At 43.7% G+C, this 20490-nt stretch overlaps 1 long non-coding RNA gene across 1 annotated transcript; it reads left to right on the forward strand.

Moving 5' to 3' along the window:
• The first annotated feature begins 5172 nt into the window (after positions 1–5172).
• On the forward strand, positions 5173–20034 carry LOC123021954. The gene is made up of 3 exons (XR_006414431.1): positions 5173–5182; positions 8921–8926; positions 19979–20034. It is a non-coding gene; the product is annotated as an uncharacterized LOC123021954 (long non-coding RNA).
• Positions 20035–20490: the final 456 nt, after the last annotated feature.

Here is a 20490-nt window from a genome sequence, read left to right on the forward strand (position 1 = left end):
CTTACAAGAAAATTTATTGATCCGGTGCATCAGTTTATACTGCTAGCATGCAATCAATCTGCAAGACTTCTATCAGCTGGAGCAGATGGTCAGCAAAGCCTGAGCAAGATTGTCTGAACAAAGGAGGGTTAAGCTAAGCACCTGATTATACAGTCTTTGCAGCTAATGCCATGAAGTCTTTCAATAAACAGCACCAAATTTTCTGATCCTAGTAAGTCCAGCTGCAGCCATGAAACTTACAAAGAAGCAGGGGAACAGGGAACTCTGGCATATTCCCACAGGCACCGCACCCAGCAGGAATGGAAGCAAGTTAGGTCATGGAACTCTGATAACAAACACTTGCTCATTAGTTGGTGTTATGAAGTCCACTTTGTCTGTCTTCCCTGATGAGTCAGGATTTTTAGCTGAGCCCAACAACAGGGAGGCTCAGCCCCCAAAATGGACGACAGAAATGCCCAGCCAGGGAGAGCTACTGATTGAGGGGCAGGTTTCCCTGCCAGAACCAACCACCTGATGGGGCTTTTAGGACAGCCTTCCTTTGTAGGTAAACCTATGCCGCTTCCAGTAGCTGTTGGTGGACACGATGTGAGGCAGCCCTGGAAAGTGTTCCACCTGCTTTAGGGAAGGAGGATTTTGAAAAGGATGCAGCGAGTGGCACTTGATGTGTGGGCCACTCTGTTCAATTTCTTCAAAATAGATTTATAGCCTGGAGATCACATGTTGTACATTTATTGCCTTTATGTTTCATACGGGAGTGATAGCAATAGGTGATATTTATTGTGACTCTTGCCTTGACTTTAGAAGGGCAGGATGGGGCGTTGGCTTTGGCCACAAAATGTTGGGTGGCCACTGATAGATAATGCAATCCTCAGCAGAGACTGGGCTCTACTCTTTACCCTGTAAATTCAGGACAGGAACAAAATAAAAAAAGAAAAGGGTAAACAGCAAGGAGACCTTACTGCTGAGGACAGATATATAAAATATATGCGACGGGATATATCTGCTTATTTAGCATATGAAAGTAAAAGCTTTCCTTTACATGGACCCTTTATGAATTTAAAATGTGTATTCCCATGGAAAATACTTGTAACATTTAATTTCATCAGAATCCTAAGGGTAAAAGATAATGTAAATTCATTTAATAACATGCAGAATCTGAGCCCATGATGAACACTGTTTCTTTCCAGAAAGGAATGTGTGGCAGAGATAGTCATTTTGCAATTCCTCAAGCAAAAACAAAACAAAACAAAATACTGGAGCTAGTTGAGAGTGTCTGAATCAGATTGCCCATCAACCATGAACTCACAATCTCTCAGCTGATTAGAGGCAAACAAGTTCTCAGATGCTCTTTCCAAGACACTTGAAAAACAGTCATAGATGAATTGGAACCAAGAGGATGTACCTTAGTCCCAGCTTACAGTCAATTGACTTCTGCTCTTCAGTATGACTATGTGTGAATCCAGTCTTCCATACCAGATGTGGGTAACCTGTGGCCCTCCTGGTTTCCCTGTGCTTTGACCTTGGACATGCCTTAGGCACTTCTCTTAGGATTCTCCTTCTGGGCTGGTAACACTGTGCTGTTGACCCCATCTGTTGATCAGACTTGCCCCTTAGTTTGGTTTAATGCTGAGCCTGGTTTAACAAAGCAGGACGCTCGCCTCTGAATTGAGACATGAAAGTTGGACATAATGGGGCTACCGACACAGGAACAGTGCAATGTTATGTACATTTACTTGGATGTAAGTTCTTGTTGCACTTATGTTGTTGTTGCTATTCATCTCTAAAGGAATATCTCCATCCATAAAAGCCTACCTGGACCCTTAGACTGTCATTGGAGGTCCTGTTTTGGGACCCACCTCTAAAGGAAGCTAGGAATGTGGCCAGTCAGGGTAGGGCCTTTTCAGTTGTGGTGCCACATCTTTGGAACTGGCTCCTCAGAGTTGTGCACCTGGCACTAACCTTGTACACATCTCAGCATCAAAGACTTGTTAACATTTTTGGAGTATTTTAATTGTTGACAATTTTAATCTAATTTTAAGTCAGTATTCTAATGTATGAATTTTAAAATTGTAATTGATATTTCAAAAATATAAAATGTATCCAAGCCTGGACACTGTATGAGGTCAGCGTGGTTGGTGTCCCTGCTGATGGAATTAACGGTCTTGTTTATTGAATTTGTTTTATAATGTTACATGGATTTTTATGTCTTTTTAAAATCGTATTTTAAATTGATATAAACTGTCCTGAGAGCCATGTGGCCACTGTGACAGTGTATAAAAGCTTGAATAAATAAATGAAATAAATTAATGACACCATGTTAAAACAATGGCAAAAATGAGTGACGGTTCTTTGGATTCTTGCTCATGACACTTAGAGAACTCATGAAATTCAAAACCATACATTATTAATCTTTCACAAGAGAAAACTGAGTATAAACATGGCTAATAAATATGCTATTCCAGGACTGAGTACATAAAATGGAGGATAAAATTTAGAGGAGACCCTGTAAGCAGCTTTTGGTACCTTGCAAGAGGGAATATAGATTTATTTATTTATTTATTTATTTAGAATATTTATATGCCGTCCTTTCGCAGAGCCTCAGGATGGCTTATATAAATAAGCCGGGTGGAATGTAGATGTAATAACACCAACAAAACAGTTCCAACAGCTGTGGCTTCACCACAGTATTTAGTTGATTTAGTCCTTTAAACACAATGAGTACAAAAACAGTGACAACTCTGGGACCTTTCCTCTAAAGGATCGAACTAGAGATTGTGGCAAACATGTTACTGTTGCTGAAAATGGCAGCTGTGAGTTTAATACCTGTTCATTCTCTGTAACAGAGAAAGTCAGAAGCGTCCTCCTAGGCCATCTAGTCTGATCCCTGGCTTCAGCTGGCTCCGCTCACGACATGCCCACCATGTGCACGTCCAGCCTATCCATGAACACCCTCACCGATGGGGCCTCAACCACCTCCAGTGGAAGCCCATTCCACACCCTCGGGGTCCTGACTGTCAGAAAGTGCTTCCTGGCATCCAAATCGAACCTTTGTTCCCTGAGCTTGGCTCCATTGGAATGCATTCTGCCCTCCTCCGCAGGGGAGAACAGGTCTCTATCCACCTGCATGTGGCAACCCCTTACATACCTATCGGCTGAGTGCAGCTTTATAGACCTCAGAGTCTGCTGGTCCCGCACCCTCTTCTTCCTCCTGGGCCTCTCCCTTCGTCTCTGCTATTCCTACCCCACCCCCATCCTCTGCCCAAGCTCCTACCTTGCCTTCACCAGTTTCCTGGCCACTCTTCACACTCCTCAGCCTCTGCTGCTCTGTCCCTTCCCATAGCCTTTCCTGTATCTGATGGATGGGACAACTTGGCTTCTCTTCTTCCAAAGCATAAGGGCCATCGGCCTCCCATATTCTGGGTGATGGGAGATGCCAGGATGTGTCTTCCTTCTGCTTTCCAGTTCCAGGAAAAGAGAGACAACCATCTCCCAAAGCAGAACGTTCCACCATTGAACAGCTCTCACCATTAGGAAGTTTCTCTTAATTTTTATCTCTAATCTGCTTCCTTACAATTTCTACCCATCAATCATAGTCCTGCCAACTAGAGCAACAGAAAACATGTTTTCTTCATCATCTGCATGATGGCAACCCTTCAGATACTTAAAAAACAGCTATGATATCTCTTTTTAATGCTACCTTCTCCAGGCTAAAGATTCCCCGCTCTTCCAACCATTGCTCATAGGATTTTGTCTACAAATCCTTCATCATCTAAATATGCTTGATAGGCCATGTCCTTCTTAAAACATGGTGTCCAGAGTCATTGTATGTGCCTTACTTTTGCTTCATTATCTTGTGCACCAGCTTCCCCTATCCAGTGGTCCTAAGCTGTTACAATACTTTTCATTTCAATTATGACATGCACATTGGTTTCATTTCTAGAATCTGTTTCTGGCCAGAATCTCTCTTCTGGGCCCAAACCAGCTCCTTATCAAGTTCCAGAGGCTAATTTTCATGGGATACGATTTAGATTTCATACATACCACTGACTCTGATATCCAGAGCAGCTTCTGGCCTGCTGGAGGGATACAGGCAGGGATTAATAACACAATCAAAGTGAAAAATGGTTCGCTTCCCTCTGCTCTGCAGACTCTGAGCCAGTGTGTGCACTGTGCTTCCCATATAGTTACATTTGTTGCACATCGTTACTGATCTCCTGCTTGGACCTGGAGTGGGGTAACTCAGCCAGTGATTTATTCCAAGTTTGATAAATAGCATCTCATGGCAATTCATCTCGCAGAATAAGCCAGGTCTGCTGATTTCCACTCTTGGGAGTTGTGACTAAGAAAAGAGGCCAAGCAAGCAGGGTGGTGTTTGCATTTCACCAAAAAAAGAAAAAAAAAGAAGCTTTTCCAGGTATAGTAATTTGTTGTTTCACATTTGGAAGACCTCATCTTTGCTTATTCTCAGGCATTTAATGGCATATAAAAGGACATGTCAGCAGTTTTAAGGGACCTCATTTTTATGGCGATTGCTTTTGTATTTTAAGCTGCTTTAAATTTTCTATTTGAATTTTATGCTGTATTTTATTGTCTGTACACATTAGTATTGTATTTGTATGTTATCTTCTATTTTACTATTGTACTTGTTTTGAATTGTTATGAACCAACCGGAGAACTTTAGTTATTGGGTGGCACAGAAATAAATTATTATTATTGCCTCAAATGTATTGAAACTTTTGATTTCCTGACAAATGCCATGACACTCCAACATAAAATGATACCTATCCAGTCCAGTAATCAAACCAAGTGATGTGGTTTATGGTTTGCTATTACATATTCAGCATTTGTAACTAAATGTAGGCATGCATTTCAGGAAGGCTCCGACTGCAAAATTGCCTCTACTGACACTATCAGCAATGGTGTGTTCATTAGAACAAAGAGCTGGGCTTCTCTAGTTCTCCAAAGAGTATGAAGATTTATGCTGCAATCCTATATCCACTTACTTGAGAGTAATTCGTATTGCATTCAATGGAACTTACTTCTGAGTAGCCTGTATAGGATTGCACTGTTAATCGCTCATCAGTATTAAAACTGCAATACTTTAATACAATACTGCAATACAATTCCCAGGAAATTATCCCATCCAGCAGAGAGGGACCTTCTGTGCAAATGTGGAGGGACTGTGCCATAGAATGAGATGTGTTTGGATATGGGTCCCTTGCTCTGCCAAGCTTTAACTGAGTTAACATGGACCAGGTAGTCAGCCTAAGCTTGTGAAGCTCAGAGCTCTGAGCATGTGAAGCACAAGGTGGAATACACTGCACACTTGATGAAGTCGAGAAGTCAACAAACAGGTTTGGGACTCCACCAGAGCATTTTGAGGAATCAAGGGTATGTAGCAGTTTGGGGTCATCAAGTCGTCTTTAACTTGTGGCAGCTCTACGAACAAAAGCACTCCAAAGTGTCTCATCCATAACAACCCTCTCAGCTCTTCTAAATTCAAGGTGGAAGTTTCCTTGACAGAGTCAGTCAATCAATCAATCAATCAATCTCTTATTAGGTCTTCCTTTTCTTCTTCTGCCTTCAATTTTCCCTAGCATGTTTGCTTTTCCAGGAAGCATTGTCATCTCATGATGTGCCCAAAGTTTTGACCTTTTTAGTTTTTCTAACAGGTAAAAGCGATTTCAATAACCCAAGTGCATAGTTTTGCAGTTTGTACAGTTCAAAGCCAGGGGAGATTAGGAAGCTGAGGGAAAGAGTTATACACCTGACTTGCTGTCCCCGCTCAGGAGAATGGAATAGACAATCCCTACTCAAGGGACTACAGGGTGCCCTAGGACAGGGGTAGAGCCTAAAGGTGTCAGCAGGCATCCCTCAGACATAGTAGACACAATCTGCGCAATTCAGATAACCACATAAGGCATCACTGTTCGGACTCTGACAATCACGAAGGCTTCTCTGCATCATGTTCAGAACTATTCCAACCCAAGTAATGTAGGAATATAATACTTGACGGAATGCAATTACCTCTTTCCTTTAGTATCTAATGTATAGTAAAATTTTATGTCTGTGATAAAAAGGAGAGGTGTTGCTTCCTTAGTAAAATAGAGACGGAAAAAGAAACACATTTTTTCTAAGATTTTTCCCCCCACAAGTTGCAAAAGTTCTACTACAAAGATGTGTTTTGCTTTGCTTTGACTTCTGTTTTGTTTTGTTTAGCTTTGACTTCTGTCCTGTTGATCAGGGATTTGTAGACACTAAATCAAAGACATTTGTTTTTTAATCAGTTAATTGGCCAGTTATGTTATGTTTTAATCAGTTAATTGGCCAGTTATGACAGAGATCTTTCTGTTTCAGTTTTTCTGTTGGAAGTGTGAAAGATGGTTGCTTTAGGTGCTTGTTCTCAAGGACTACTGGATGGACTTCAGAGGAATCAGAATCAGAATATGAAACAGAACAGGGTGGGTGGGGTGGGGTGGGGTGGGGTGGGATTGTAGGCCATGACAAGACACTGAGATGAGAGAAGCGGAAATGCTCATCTCACGGCCGGACTCCAGGTGGGCAGGAAGTCATTGGGAATGACCAAGTGGTGGGAAGGCACTCAGAGCAGGGGAGTTTCTGAGACACAGAGTGGGTGGCTCCAGCTCTTGACCTCATGATGTCAGAGAGGAAGGTGGCCCAATTAGAGAACTGGCATGCAGAGAGGAATCGTGCTAGCTTTCCGAAGGCCCCCTCCCAGTGGGGCCCAGGTATGCTCATAAGGAGAGTTACTGGAGGTGAGAACTAGATTGGGTTCAATAAACTACTTCGTGCATGCTAAGAGGTTCATTCTGAGTGCTTTGTGCTTTTTTGGTCAATAAAGAACACTTTGCAAAGAAAACTGTCTGTAGCTTTTGAATGTGCAAAGGAGGAACTCTGGCTTATGACACAAGGCAACTCTGGTACTGCTGCAATGGAAAGATTCCAGGAGCTGGGTTCCCTAGTAATTTAGTTTTCCCAGTGCACTCAACTCACCATGATAGACCTCATCTAGTAGTTCTTCAAAGCCGGGCAATTGCCATAGCAGCATTCAAAGGGCTGGGGTGGGTGGAAGGGAAGGTTGTAAACTGAGATCAAATTATAAACTGATGCAAGAAAGCAGGTGCAGGAAAAGAACACTCATTCCACACAGGAGGTGAGCATTCTGAGTTGGACATAATTCAGTTTCAGACCAGGTAAATACAAGCTTTAGCACCAAAGTCAGTTAATGTGAAGTGATGTGTTTGTACACATGTCCCAGATATCTCTCTCCCATATGAAGATGGTGATAGCAATGCAGGAGTGGGGAATACCTGAATGGAAACAAATGAAAAGGATTTATTACTTCACTGCCATCCTGCTCAGAACACAGCAGAAGGGGAGCCAGCTCGTCCTTTCATGATTTTTCATTGTGGGGCACCATTTATATTGCAATAATTCCAAATAGTGCATCACTAAAATGACTTCTTTCTGTCACTTAATCCTGTGAGTAGCTTTTCTTTTTACTTAATCAGCTATTGATTTATAAGGCAGTGACATAAAAGCCATCTGCTTGCCAACCTGAAATATCCCCTTTAGCATTTAAAGATGCATACCTTGGTTTTTCCAACCCAGTCCCTCATGTTCTTCTACTCATTTCAGCCAGCCCCATTTTCTCTAGACTGCCGTTGGTTTATCTAAGAGGAATATTGATTCCAACCTGCTGGCTTGCCTAGGAGCAACGGTTGCTGCAGCTGTGCAATGAGGCAGGACAGAATCATGTCCAGAGGAAGCAGTGTGACGTGACAGTTAATAAAGCAAACACCACCCTTGGTTGCATAACCAGACATGTGACTTCTGTGTCAAGAGAGGTATTACTGCCATTCTATATGACTCTGGAGTGCCTGTAACTGGAGTATTGTGTCTAGTTCTGGGCTCTGCATTACAAGAATGATATAGCCAGGTTAGAATTGGTGTAGCACGGGGCCAGTAGGATAGTGGCCAGATTGCAATGGAAGCCATATGAGGCAAAACTGAGGGAACTGGGTCAGACTAGATGGCCCAGGAGACCCCTTTTTAAATAAGTTTTACTGTTATTTTCTACTAACTAACAAAGCTAACAGAAAGAAACTAAAAAATCCTCAATCATCAAAAAACATCAGACTACTGGGTCAGCCCCCCAAACTTTTTCTTTTTATGGTAATTCATAAACATATTTAAATCTATGCATAGTCCCGTTTCTCTAGCCAGTAAGAAAAGGAATTCCAAGTTTGATAGAAGTCTGAATCTTCTTTCTCCTTCAGAGACAAAGTCAGTCTGGCACAGTCTAAGATCTTTTTTAAAATCAGTTTGTCAGTAGGTGGTTCTTCACTTTTCCAATGCTGGGCAAATGCACCAGTAGGCCCCTTTTTAGATGCAGGAAAAAAAGTAATTTTTTAAAAAAAGTATCACCAAGTATCCCCCCTCAATTATGAATGCATGTGTTAAAATTTGCACTTCTTTGGTTGATTTACACATTTCTGGGAGTACAAATTTGCACAATCATGTATGAATGCGTTTGTGTAAATTCCAGGTCTGCAAATTGGCAGGCAGTGGAGCAAAAGCTGTGCTACACCCTGAAAATCACAATCAGAGAGGCTCTCTCTCTATTTATATGTTCCCTGATCATGTCCCTGCCCTTGTCCCAGCCTTTCCCCCGCACTGGTCATCATTGGATGGCTTCCATGCCTTGGTGAAGTTTTCCCCCATTCTAAAAACCCTGACTGCTCTTTAGAAGGCCAGATCCTGAAGAGGAAACTCAAATACTTTGGCCACCTAATGAGAAGGAAGGACTCCCTGGAGAAGAGCCTTATACTGGGAACAATAGATGGCAAAAGAAGAAGGGGACAGCAGAGGCTGAGGTGGCTAGATGGAGTCACTGAAGCAGTCAGTGTGAGCTTAAGTGGACTCTGGGGGATGGTGGAGGACAGGAAGGCCTGGAGGAATGTTGTCCATAGGGTCGCTGTGGGTCGGACACGGCTTCGTGACTAACAACAACAACAAAAGTGGAAATGGTTCCTCTTAGATAGCCAGAGCTTCTGGTAAAAACAGAATGGTATATTTTGGCAATCTTGGCCCAAACCTTTTGTCTTTGGCCCAACTACCTTTGGCCTACACTTTTGCCGTCCTCAAGGCATTCTCTGAAATTGAATCCACTCCTGGGGCTATAAGAGGAAAACACTCATCTCAGGTAGTTAATGGGAGGGGCCCGTCAAGTGGCAGAAGCAATTTTTCTTGTTCTTTCAACAGACCCTATAAGGTTCAGAGTGCAGTTCTCCAACAAACCCAGATACAGGAGATTAACACCCTTATGTAGAAAAACCCCTTTGCTTATTTACTTATTTAACTCTGGACAGTTTACAACAGTTCCAAACATGACCATCATACAATAAAAACATTTGTTGAAAAATGCAAAGTTTTTAAAATGGTATATTTTTAAACAAGTTAGCAGCTAAAATAGTATTTGCCCTTTTCTGCCCCTTTTTTCTACCTGAGTAATACTTGTTTTGAGATGCACTGACTGGAGGCCAAACAGGTACATACAAGTAATCTCCATAGTTCAAACAAGTAGATGAGAAATGAGAACAAGAAAGATGACAGCCTTTCATAGAATCTTAGAATAGCAGAGTTGGAAGGGCCCAGAAGGCCATTGGGTTCAACCCCCTGCTGTTGCAGGACACTAAGTCAGAGGACTCTTCAGATGCTTTTTGAATGTTTGTAGTGAGAGAGACCCGCAGCTTCCTCAAGTAATAGGTTCCATTGTTGTACTGTTCTGACAGTGAGGAAATTCTTCCTGGTGTCTAGTCTTAATCTGGTTTCTTTTAACTCGAGACTGTGTTCTGCACTCTGGAATGAACAAAAGGAGATGTTGTCCTTCCTCTTTGTGACAGCCTTTCAGGTACTTTTCATCTCTCCTCTCAGTCTTCTCTTCTTGAGGCTGAACATGCCCAGTTCTCGGAGTCTCTTCCCATAGAACATTGCCTCCAGTCCCTGAATCATCCTTGTTGCCCTCCTCTGTACCCTTCCTAGATTTTCTGCATCTTTTTGTAACTTAGGTGCCCGGGACTGGACACAGGACTCCAGGTAAGATCTGATTAGTGCTGAGTATAGGAGAACTAGTATGTCACATGTTATGGAAGTGATATGGGCTGATAATGCAGTCCAAAATAGCATCTGTCCTTTTTGCAGCTGCATCACACTGTTGACTCATATTTAGCTTGTGATCTACAACAACCCCAAGATCCTTCTCATTTGCCGTATTGTTGAGCCAAGTATTCCTCATTTTGTAGTGCTGCATTTGCTTTCTTGTTCCGAAATGGACGACTTTGCGTAAGCATGGGAATTGTGGCTGACTTTCAGTATATGAACTACCTCCACATTCTTCTCTTTTCTTAACCCACCTTGGAGATTCATCAGTCTCCTTTGCCAGCTCTGGATGAAACACAGAGGTCCCTTTCTCAGCACCTCTCTTCCCACAGTTTCCTTTGCAACTGTGAACAGTCTCTCACGCAAATAAACGCTGTGCTCTCAAACACATCTTGGTTCATCATCCTGCTTGCATCCAACCCCTTGGGGGTGCTCATTTATGTAAATGTGCATTTGAGGGGAGGTCCTGAAGGGGCTCCCACCCTGATGGTTTTATCTTGGCAAACCTCTAGAATAGGATCTGGGAACAACAGGTTTAATGCCATGTTCTGATATCCCCAGAGCACTCATCTCCAAAGACCATCTGCAAGTAACGATTTTCTGGGCTCCACTTTCATTTTTCTAGGTGATAAGATAAAAGGTTAGCAGAGTCTGCTTCCCACAGGGCAGTGAGCATGACTCAGCAGAATAGTTAATAGCCAACCAGGCAGATCTGTGTGGTAACACTATCAGGTTAGGTATGGAAATTTTTGTGTTCCCCTCCCCTCTCCCTGTAGCAGCTTCCACGAGATAAGGCTTCATCTTCTAATGAGATAAAATAAAGGTTCATACAAATTTATTTTCACACATATGTGCCAAATCCCTCGTCTCCTTTCTTAGCTTCCTCCTACTTTTTGACATTTAATTCTGAAGGCATCTAGAGGAGCGGTGTTTCTTTCTATTTGCCTTGCTATTTTGGAGCAGGCATTCCTTGCCTTGCCAATGAGAAGGAGCAGGCTGCAATACCAGACTAAGTTTTAATAAGTTGGGATGAACTGAAACTGGCACACTCCCATCTTTTCTTAAGTTCTTCAAACCCAAATTCTTCATTTCTTCCCAGAGAGGAGGAAGGAGAGGGCAGGCACAAATGGATCGGGGCGACTGAGCCTGACTCAAGCCAGTCTGAGCTATGCATAATGCACCTAATGAATTCAGAGAGCAAATTCCACCTCTGTCCATCAGAACATCTCCGAAGAGCCCCCAAAAGTCAGACTGATGGAATGAATGCTCTGCACAGACGGTTCCACAAGTGCACCTGCCAGCATGGCCAAAAGGCAGGAATACTGGAAGCTGAAGTCCCATCAGTTTTGGTCCTAAACCGTCCAGGTCAGCACAGAGCCACTAACCAGAGGGGGAGAGGCAAGGCTCGCGGCTGCTGTTGCCAGCATAGGCTGAGTGGGGGTCCGAGAGAATCCATTGAGTTGATGTCGCTCTTGGCTGCTGGAAGAAGAGCCATGTGGCTTCTGCAGAAGGGAAGAGGCAGTCCTCATACTGTCGATGCTCTGGCAAGGCACTGTGCCAGCGCACTGGGGAGTGATCAGAAAGACCTGTCCGTCTCTTTTCCAGTGCAGCTGCAGGCCAAGTGATCCCATGGAAGGATGACTTTTCCCCCTTGCCCTGTTCTGAGAGCTGTGCCTGCAGCAGCCAAGGGGCTGAGTTGCCTTTTGAATCACTCCCCAAGGCCCTTGAGCAATGCCAGGTCAGAGATGCTGGGGAGAGTATGGAAGGATGGCTTGCTTGCTGTCGCCATGTGCGCTGTTCTCCTGCTCTTGGGATCATCTCTGTTTGCCGCAGGAAATTCATCATGACAGAGGCAGGCTCAACAATACTGATGGGAAAAACACTATTGGGGAAAAAACGGGAAAATCCTGCCAGTTTGGCTTTCTCAACTTAATTCCTAGAAGCTCAAGCTTTTGATTCCTAAGTGTGAAGACCTTGGCCAATTTTGGGAAATGATTATAAAAAATGAACTGGAACAAAAATAATCTGCACTGGAGAAATTCAACGGATGTGGTGAATGGCCCCAGATTAAAGCAACTGGATGCCCTGGGATAGGAGACCTTGGGAGGCCCAAACTTAATAGAATCGGATCATAAGAAACAAAATCTCATTCTCTTCTTTCTCTACTCAACGAAAGTAAAACATTGCTGGAATTTTAGCACTGATAAAAAGATTGCATTTACAAAAGTACGGGCTTCATGAAGATGTTCATACAGAACATTTATAGAGGAGTCATAGCTATGTTATAGCATTACACTATAAACAAAGTCAGAGCAGTTTCTTCCAAGCTTTTTTGGGATGCAAACTTATCAATTATATCATGGCAACCAGTAAGTCACCATTTATCTTTTTCTATGCAGAGCATGCTTAGATCAGACAACCGGTCTTGGGACACTGTTGACTGTAGATCATTCTTTTTAGTCTAGGAAATGATTTTTTTTTACCTAGGTATGCTCCTGATTTTTATTGTTGCATATGAAATCAAATTAATGGTCATTTTTAAAAAATGGCAGGAGGCCAAGGCCCAGTTAGATCCTGAGGCCCTGGGCTGCAGCCCGCTCAGCCCATATGTAAATCTGGCACTGCTGGTGAACAGAACAAGGATGAAACAAATAAAGGAATAAAAGCAAAACATTAAAAGTGCATTCTCTTTTAAAAAAAAGTCATACTTGCTGCTGAGCAGTAGCTGGCTGGGTCCAGAGCAGGTGTTTTTTCTGGCGTGGTTGCACTTCTGCCTTCCCAAGCAGGAACCACCCCTTCATACAAAGATGCACTATCTGGACCCACTCAGGTAGGATCGTTCAGCTAGCTTTTCTCGGGCAGGAAGGGCATGGATGGAGAGAGCACTGCTTCAAACAGCTTGCCCACACCATTGGAGCGCAATAACTTCATCTGAGCCCACGTAATAGGGCAGGTGGTGGCACTAGAGGCCTTGACTGAAGCTAAGGATGGTCACTAAGGAAACCAGAGAGTTTGTCCCCAAATTGCAATGCAAAAAACCAGGGTGCCTCATGGAGGGGGTCGGGCCCTGTCCAGTGAGGAGGGTATTAATGGCCCTCAGAGCACCCAGAAGAGCTCTGCTGGATGGTTAGCCAAGGAAGTAATGCAGGCAGCCAAGCGGTCGTCTTAGCTGCGTGCACTACAGTGCAAGAGGTGCGATTCTGTGATCTACAGCACGTTCCGGCATCCTTGCCTTGAGTCCTGTATCCTGTGCATGCTTGCTGCATGCATTCCGTTTCACTGCCAACAGTTCTCCAGTATATTAAGAGGCACAGCAGCCTCTACAGCACTGGGGAAGACACAGGAGTGCAAGCAGATCTACAGCCCTCTGCACCCCACTGTTCACCAGTTCTATCCACTGGGAAAGCCACAAGAGCATTTAGAAATCCATGGGATTCCCTCATTCTCCTGGAGGAGGGGACCACCTGAATGGCCGTCTATCTCTGCAGGAGGTAAGTAATGCCATGAGTATGAACCTCACCAAGAAACGGTCTGATCACGTCAGTGGGGTAACTTGCGGCATTGCTCCTAGCATTCACAGGCAGGCTTTCCTGTTTAATTATCAATTTATCTAACAAATTCTACAATGCATTGTAAAGGCTCAGTAATAAGTTCCTTATAATTTTCAGTTATAAGCCTTTACGCAGTTTCATGGGACTTGCAACCCATAGAATTGCAACCAGGAATGGATCAATTGTACATAATCAAGTATAAATCAACTAAATCAACTAAAGGGGTTCATTTATTGAGTCTTATAGCTTGGTCCTTGATACTTTCATTTTATAAATCTTACTCTTCACTCAAGCACATGTATAAAAATACATACAAGTGTATTTGTACAAATTTCAAGTCCATCGAAGGGCAATGACAGAACAGAAACTGCATGCATGGAGTGGCTTTTTGCCAATTCATACATTCCTAATAAGATGTTGATCTGACCCTGCATCACCACACTCGTTTATAATAGAGCAACACAGCAGTAGCTATTCAGTCGTTTTGGTATGAAGTCACTTATTAATAATGGGAAATTCTTTAAAGATCTTGATTAAAGAAATGGAACGATCTATGCTTTTTTAGTCTATTAAGGTTCTCTGTTGTTTGTCTTTCTCACATATAAAGAACTTCCCTGTTTGTCCCTATACATATACCACACTTCAATGGATTCTGTAACACTCTAATTGCATGGCTTCTGTGGAGATACCATATCAAGCAATCAGTGTTAATGCAGCAAAAAGCAAGTTCCCTTGTGCCTTGACAAAGCCAATTTAAAAATTTTTCAGAATGCACTTTTAAAAATTATTTCCCTCTCTCCGTGTTATTGCAGATAACATTTTGATTTAAATAATATAGCCTGAGGTACATTATAGTTTGATCTCAACTTGCTGCATGGCTGTATCAGCTAATTCCATGACACAGTAATAAATTATTACTCTTCTGGGGACGGGGATGCTTCTCTCTCGATCTAAAATATATAGGGCATGATCCAGCTAAGGTTAAGCATATTAAGCCTTGGAAATTACAAAGGGAGAGATTTAAGCCTCTGTTCCATCACTTTGCCTTTGAAACCAATGGTATTTAAGATAACATGTCTTTGATGGGTCATGCTATCTGGAGGTGGTGGGAATTGTGGTCCAACAAATATTTGTTTGATTCTAATGGGGTTCATTTAGCACTAGGTACAAGTACAGCCCCAATTTATTTCAACCCTTTACTCCTTCCACTCAAGCCTCCTGTTTGGCTGCGAACTTCATATCCATTCAGCCTTGTAAACAACTGTGTGTACCATATTCCTGCTTCAGTAGGACTTCCAGAATCCGTACGTATGGTTCATATTTGTATTACTTTCTGGCGCAACTTTTAATTGTACAGCCCTGTGCAAAGTCTGCCCCCCACTGTCTGCACACACATGGCTCAAATCACATGAGGAGGAGAATGTGGAAGGCCCTGTGGTCCCACAGGCTGTCACATCCTTGTTGCCTGTCTCCATAGACCTTCTTCGTGGGAGAGGTAACTTAGGTCCTGTGTAGATTGTCTAGGTCCTGTGTAGACTGCCCTACCCATGCAGAGCCCCAGGAACCTGGGAATACGGCACTGGAGATCAGTTCCTCCTTGCACCACTTCAGTGGGACTCTTTGGGATGGATCCCTTTTTGTTTGCTCTTTGTTTTGTTTGACCAGGTTTGCCTCTTTTGAAATCCAAAGAGCTGAAGAAATACCCAGTTCTAATGTGCTGAGGTTAGGTTTGGGTTCTACCTACAGAAACCAGCTTCCATCTAGTCTGAAAGCAGGCATATTTTTAGGGGTAACTAAAGAGGTAATAGTAAGTAGGGATATACTGACCCTTTCCAGAACCTACCTGTTAGATTCCTTCTGGTGCTCATCCTTCTCTAAGGAAGAGGGCCAAGCCTGGAAGAAGTCCACAGACATTTGAGAACCTCCAGGAACCTTCCCCAGCTGCCATTCCTTGCGGCCAGCCTCCCTCCCTGTGTGCCGGCCACCTCTCCCAGCAGCCAGTCATGGCACTGCCTGCTCAGTGCATTGGGCTCCATTGCTGGAGAGTCCCCACAAACCCAGGGTGTGCACACCAGGAATTCAGGCCCCAGCCCGTGGCAGAGCAGGTGGTGCAGTGGTTAAGAACCTGGGATGGGGACTCAGGAAATCTGGGTTCTGGTCCCCTCTCAGCCATGGAGCCAACTGGGTGACTTTGGGCCAGCCACAGACTCTCAGCCCAACTTACCTCACAGGGTGGTGGTTGTTGTGGGGATAAGATGGAGGAGGAGAATGATGCAAGCTGCCTTGAGCCCTTTGTAGGAAAAAGGCAGGATGTAAATCGGAAATAAATAAATACATAATCTGGACAGCTGAAAACCAGGGAATCTGTCAGGCTATCTGCCCAAAGCAGATTCCTCTCACACCCATAATAGTAAGCAATTTCATTTCAATTTCTATACAACCCCCAAACTTGATCATCTGATTGTACCAACACACTTTTCTGGATGGAAGGTCAACATCTGGGGGTCAGAGACAGGCTAAAGGTAAAGGTTTCCCCTTGACATGAAGTCCAGTCATGCCTGACTCTAGAGGGTGGTGCTCATCTCCGTTTCCTGGCCGAGGGAGCCAGCGTTTGTCCGCAGACAGTCTCCATGGTCATGTGGCTGGCATGACTAAACACTGAAGTGCATGGAATGCTGTTACCTGCCCACCAAAATGGTACCTTTTTATCTATTTGCATTTGCATACTTTCAAACGGCAAGGTAGGCAGGAGCTGGGACGGAGCAACGGGAACTCACCCCATTGTGCAGATTCGAACCGGCGACCTTTTGATCAACCAAGCCCAGCAGCACAGCAGTTTAAGCCACTGTGTCACCTGAATCTCCCCCAGAGACAGGTTAGGTCCCACTTGCTACCCTATTGACCCAGCACTGCCACAAACTGGCCATGAGTCAAGTGATCCTCCAACATGGGAAGTAATTTATGCGCATGTCTTTTTTCAAGTGATGGAAATCTGTGCGAAATCTGGCTACCATTTGTGCAATTTACACAAATGGCAGCCTGAATTCATTGGCTTTAAAGCAAATGCTCTTCATAGCCCACTTTAAAAGTGAAGCCAGAATCCCTGCCGAATTGAGCCTGCTTTTGGCTCTTGAGTTAGAGAGGTGCAGAGAAGGTTTTCCCAATGTGAGAGGGTCCAGCTTCTCACCCTGAAAAATATATACTTTGTGTTGGAAAGTAGCACAGGGAGAAAGACAAAATATTTGGATTTCTTCCAGTCTATAGAAACTGACAGCAAAAGGAAAATGACAATTTTGAGTCTTCTTTGAGGCAGGCAGGAAGATGATAAGAAGTGCAAAGTGCTGGGTGTGTGTTTATTATAAAGATGAAATGGACTGACCTGCTATAGTCCAATGAAAGTTGCTGCTCTGCCGTGTGAATAACTTCAGATAAATGCTAATCTCTTGGCCATGCCCTTGAAAGAATTCACAGAAACCCTTTCTGCAGGGCTTCGCTGCTCTTTACAGTGCTGTTACTTTGAAATGGGATGCTAAATTCTTCAGCACTTGCAATTATAGAAATCTGCTACCTCTTTTCTTCACTAAAATACTGCATTTGTCATACAATGATGCTCCTTAAATAGGTACTTTTTATTAGAGATGGGGAACGGGGGAAGAAAAGGCATTACGCATGCAGAAAAATCTTTTCTCCTTTTAATGCATACATGCGCTTTTACAATCCTGTAATTTTAGCGTCTGATACGGGGGAGTGGGCATGAAAAAGGGCAACATTTGGCATGCTTTTTTCTCATTGTGCTGTACTTCGCAATGGAAGGAAAGTATTTCAATGGGCTGAAATCATTTTTTTGTCTTTGGCTACGACCTAAGTTATTTGCAAAATTCAGAGGAAACTCCTCTGTAATTTCCCTAGAGTTGGGAGCATGCCTTATCTTGAAGAAGATCAGGAGAAGCCTATGACCATGATCCCATTCAAATGAAGCCCTTTCACATGGCTTTTAACAGCTTCCCATTGTCCTACTGGAGCATGCCCATGGGTTGGCAGAAAAGTACTTTGTCAATTTGACATCCTGCAAGAACTGAAGCAAAGATGACAGAACAAGAGCCACCAATGAGGTCCTGTGACTGGCAGAATAAAACCACCATAAAAGATGGGGGGTGGAACATTGTTCTACCTTAGAAACATCAAAATAAATCCCTTTCTCACTCTCAGGACATCAAGAGCCATGGAGAGAATTATGTTTGTCTGTTTGTTTGATTGTACACGTATTTACATGCCACCTATAACTGCCGAGGCCTTCCTAGGCTTACATTAAACATATTAAAACCAATTAAAAGCCTATTAAATCACTAATGAATTAAAACATTTATGATAACAGTATAAAAAGGGCCACAGCATTCAGGGGCTAAGCGTTTTAAAAAAAATTCTAAAAAGGTATATCTTTGCCTGGTGCTGAAAGGAAAATAAAGACAGTGGCAGGCGGATTCCCCTAGGGAGGGAGTTCCAGAGATGGGGAGCAGCAGCAGAAAAGGCCCTTTGCCTAATTGCTACCCCTCTCCTCTCCCTGAGGGTGGATCTGGTAGAAGGGCCTCCTGAGCTGATCTGAGGGGAGGGGTAGGTATACACGGTGTAGACGGTCCTTCAGATGGTGTTACTGGTCACCATGGCAGTTCTGATTCCCAGCATTGTGAGCTAGGAAGCAGAGCTCCAATGCCCCTTCCTCTCCCCTCACAGCCAGCGTAGGATGCACTGCACTGGCTGCTCTCTGAGGTTGGAGGGGGGACCTTTGAGGGGATAAAGGAGAAATTTGGGGGTTGAGTCATGGAGGAGGATACCTTGAAGCCACTGCAGCTTCCTTGCCTACCCTGAAGTGCTTCAGCTAGATAGACAACAGTGTCCTTCTAGAGAAAATCCAGAGCAGGACAAGCTCTTTCTACTGCATGTTTGATGAGAATGGGCTTCTGGATTCAGGGGTTCATGCTCACCTTGATAGGAATGTACCCTTGGGGCTTCAGTGTTGTGCTCAGAAATGGACTGTTTCCATTGAAGCTAAGAAAAGTGGAAGCCCATCATGGAATAGTACAGTTGGAAGGGACCATGAAGGCCATCGAGTCCAACCCTGCTGTTGCAGGACAGCACGTTACTCCATCCCACTCAGATGGCTTCCAATTTCTTTTTCAATGTCTCTCGAGTGGGAGAGCCTACCACCTCTCATAAGCCACTGCTAAAGGAAGAAACAACACTTACAGAGCTGAGAGATATCGTAGGTGTTTTTAGGGGGCTGAAAAAACAGGGAAGATCTTTGTACAGGGAACCTTATTTATTTACTTACTTTCTTACTTACTTAACAGTTGGGAGTTCCATTGTTGTTGGAATTTCATGCTAGCAATAGCTGCAGACTGATGGGGAGAGAAAGACGGCCCTTGCCTGAGGTCTCAACTACGTTCTGGCAGAAGGGTTTTGGTTAGGCCAGATTGCTTACCCATTCCCTGTGAGAGCAAGAGGGCTGGATCAGGTTTCCTTGGATATCTGCATCAGTTTCCCTGGTGTCCCCCTGCTCTTTTTCGTTTCCATTGAAGGAAGGAGAGAAGTGAAGCAGTGGAACTCCTCTGATGATAACCATGTGTATCCTGAGGACTCAGACAGAAAGGAAATACAAGTTCTGGCTTCTGTTATCAGGGAAGTCACTTAAGGCCACCAGAAGGATGCACCCTCTGTGCCCTGGGAAGAACCCCAAGGTAAGGGGAAGAAGAAATTGAAATTGTGAAAGATTTTACATACCTCAGCTCAGTCATCAGTTCAAAGGGAGACTGCAGTCAAGAAATGCAAAGAAGACTGGAATTTGGAAGGGCAACAGTGAAGGAACTAGAAAAAGATCATCAGGTGTAAGGACATTTCAGTGGAGTCCAAGTCAAGATCATCCACAGTGTTGTATTCGCAGTCACAGTGTATGGATGTGAAAACTGGACAGTGAAGAACGCTGGCAGGAAGAAAATTGATGCATTTTAAACATGGTGCTAGAAGAGAGCTTTATAAAAAAAATCTGAACCAACAGGAAGACAAATAAGTGGGCCATAGATCAAATTAATCCCAAGCTTTCCCTAGAAGCAAAAATGACAAAGCTGAGGCTGTCATACTCTGGACACATCGTAAGAAGGCAAAACTCACTGAGGAACGCATCATGCTAGGGAAAGTTGAAAATGGAAGAAGAAAGGGAAGGCCTAATTTAAGACGGACTGAATCCATAGAGGAATCTGCAGCCTTGGACTTAGAACAGCTGAGCTGGGCTATCGTGGAGAGGACATTTTTGGATGGCTTTCATTTATGGGATTGCCATAAGTTGGAGATGACTTGACAGCACATAACAACAGCAAAAAGGGGTGGACTAACTTGGCCCATCCTTCAGCCAAGGATGGGCCAAGAGCTACTTTAGGATTCTCACTTCAGGAAAGAACACCCAACTCTACCTGAAGCTGCTCTGGAAATACAGAAGGAGAAAGAAGGTATGCTCTAACCCCATCTATTGACCCGCAGAACAAGTGTGACCCTAATTCTAGCAGGAATACCATTAATGCCAAAGCTCAGTTTGGCTTCAAGGGCATTTTGTCCTTTATAGCTCACTACCTTGTTCTGGTTTTGAGAAAATGAAACTCCCTCCCCTTCCTTTCTCCTTCCTGCACCTTCCCTTGAACCTCTTTGTAATCCTGATGACAGAGTTGTTTGGTTGGTCGATCCCCCTTCTTGTCCACTCTTATTGATG

The sequence above is a fragment of the Varanus komodoensis genome, unplaced genomic scaffold, assembly GCF_004798865.1.
Source record: "Varanus komodoensis strain SLA01 unplaced genomic scaffold, ASM479886v1 scaffold18_3, whole genome shotgun sequence".
NCBI classification, from domain to species: Eukaryota; Metazoa; Chordata; class Lepidosauria; order Squamata; family Varanidae; genus Varanus; species Varanus komodoensis.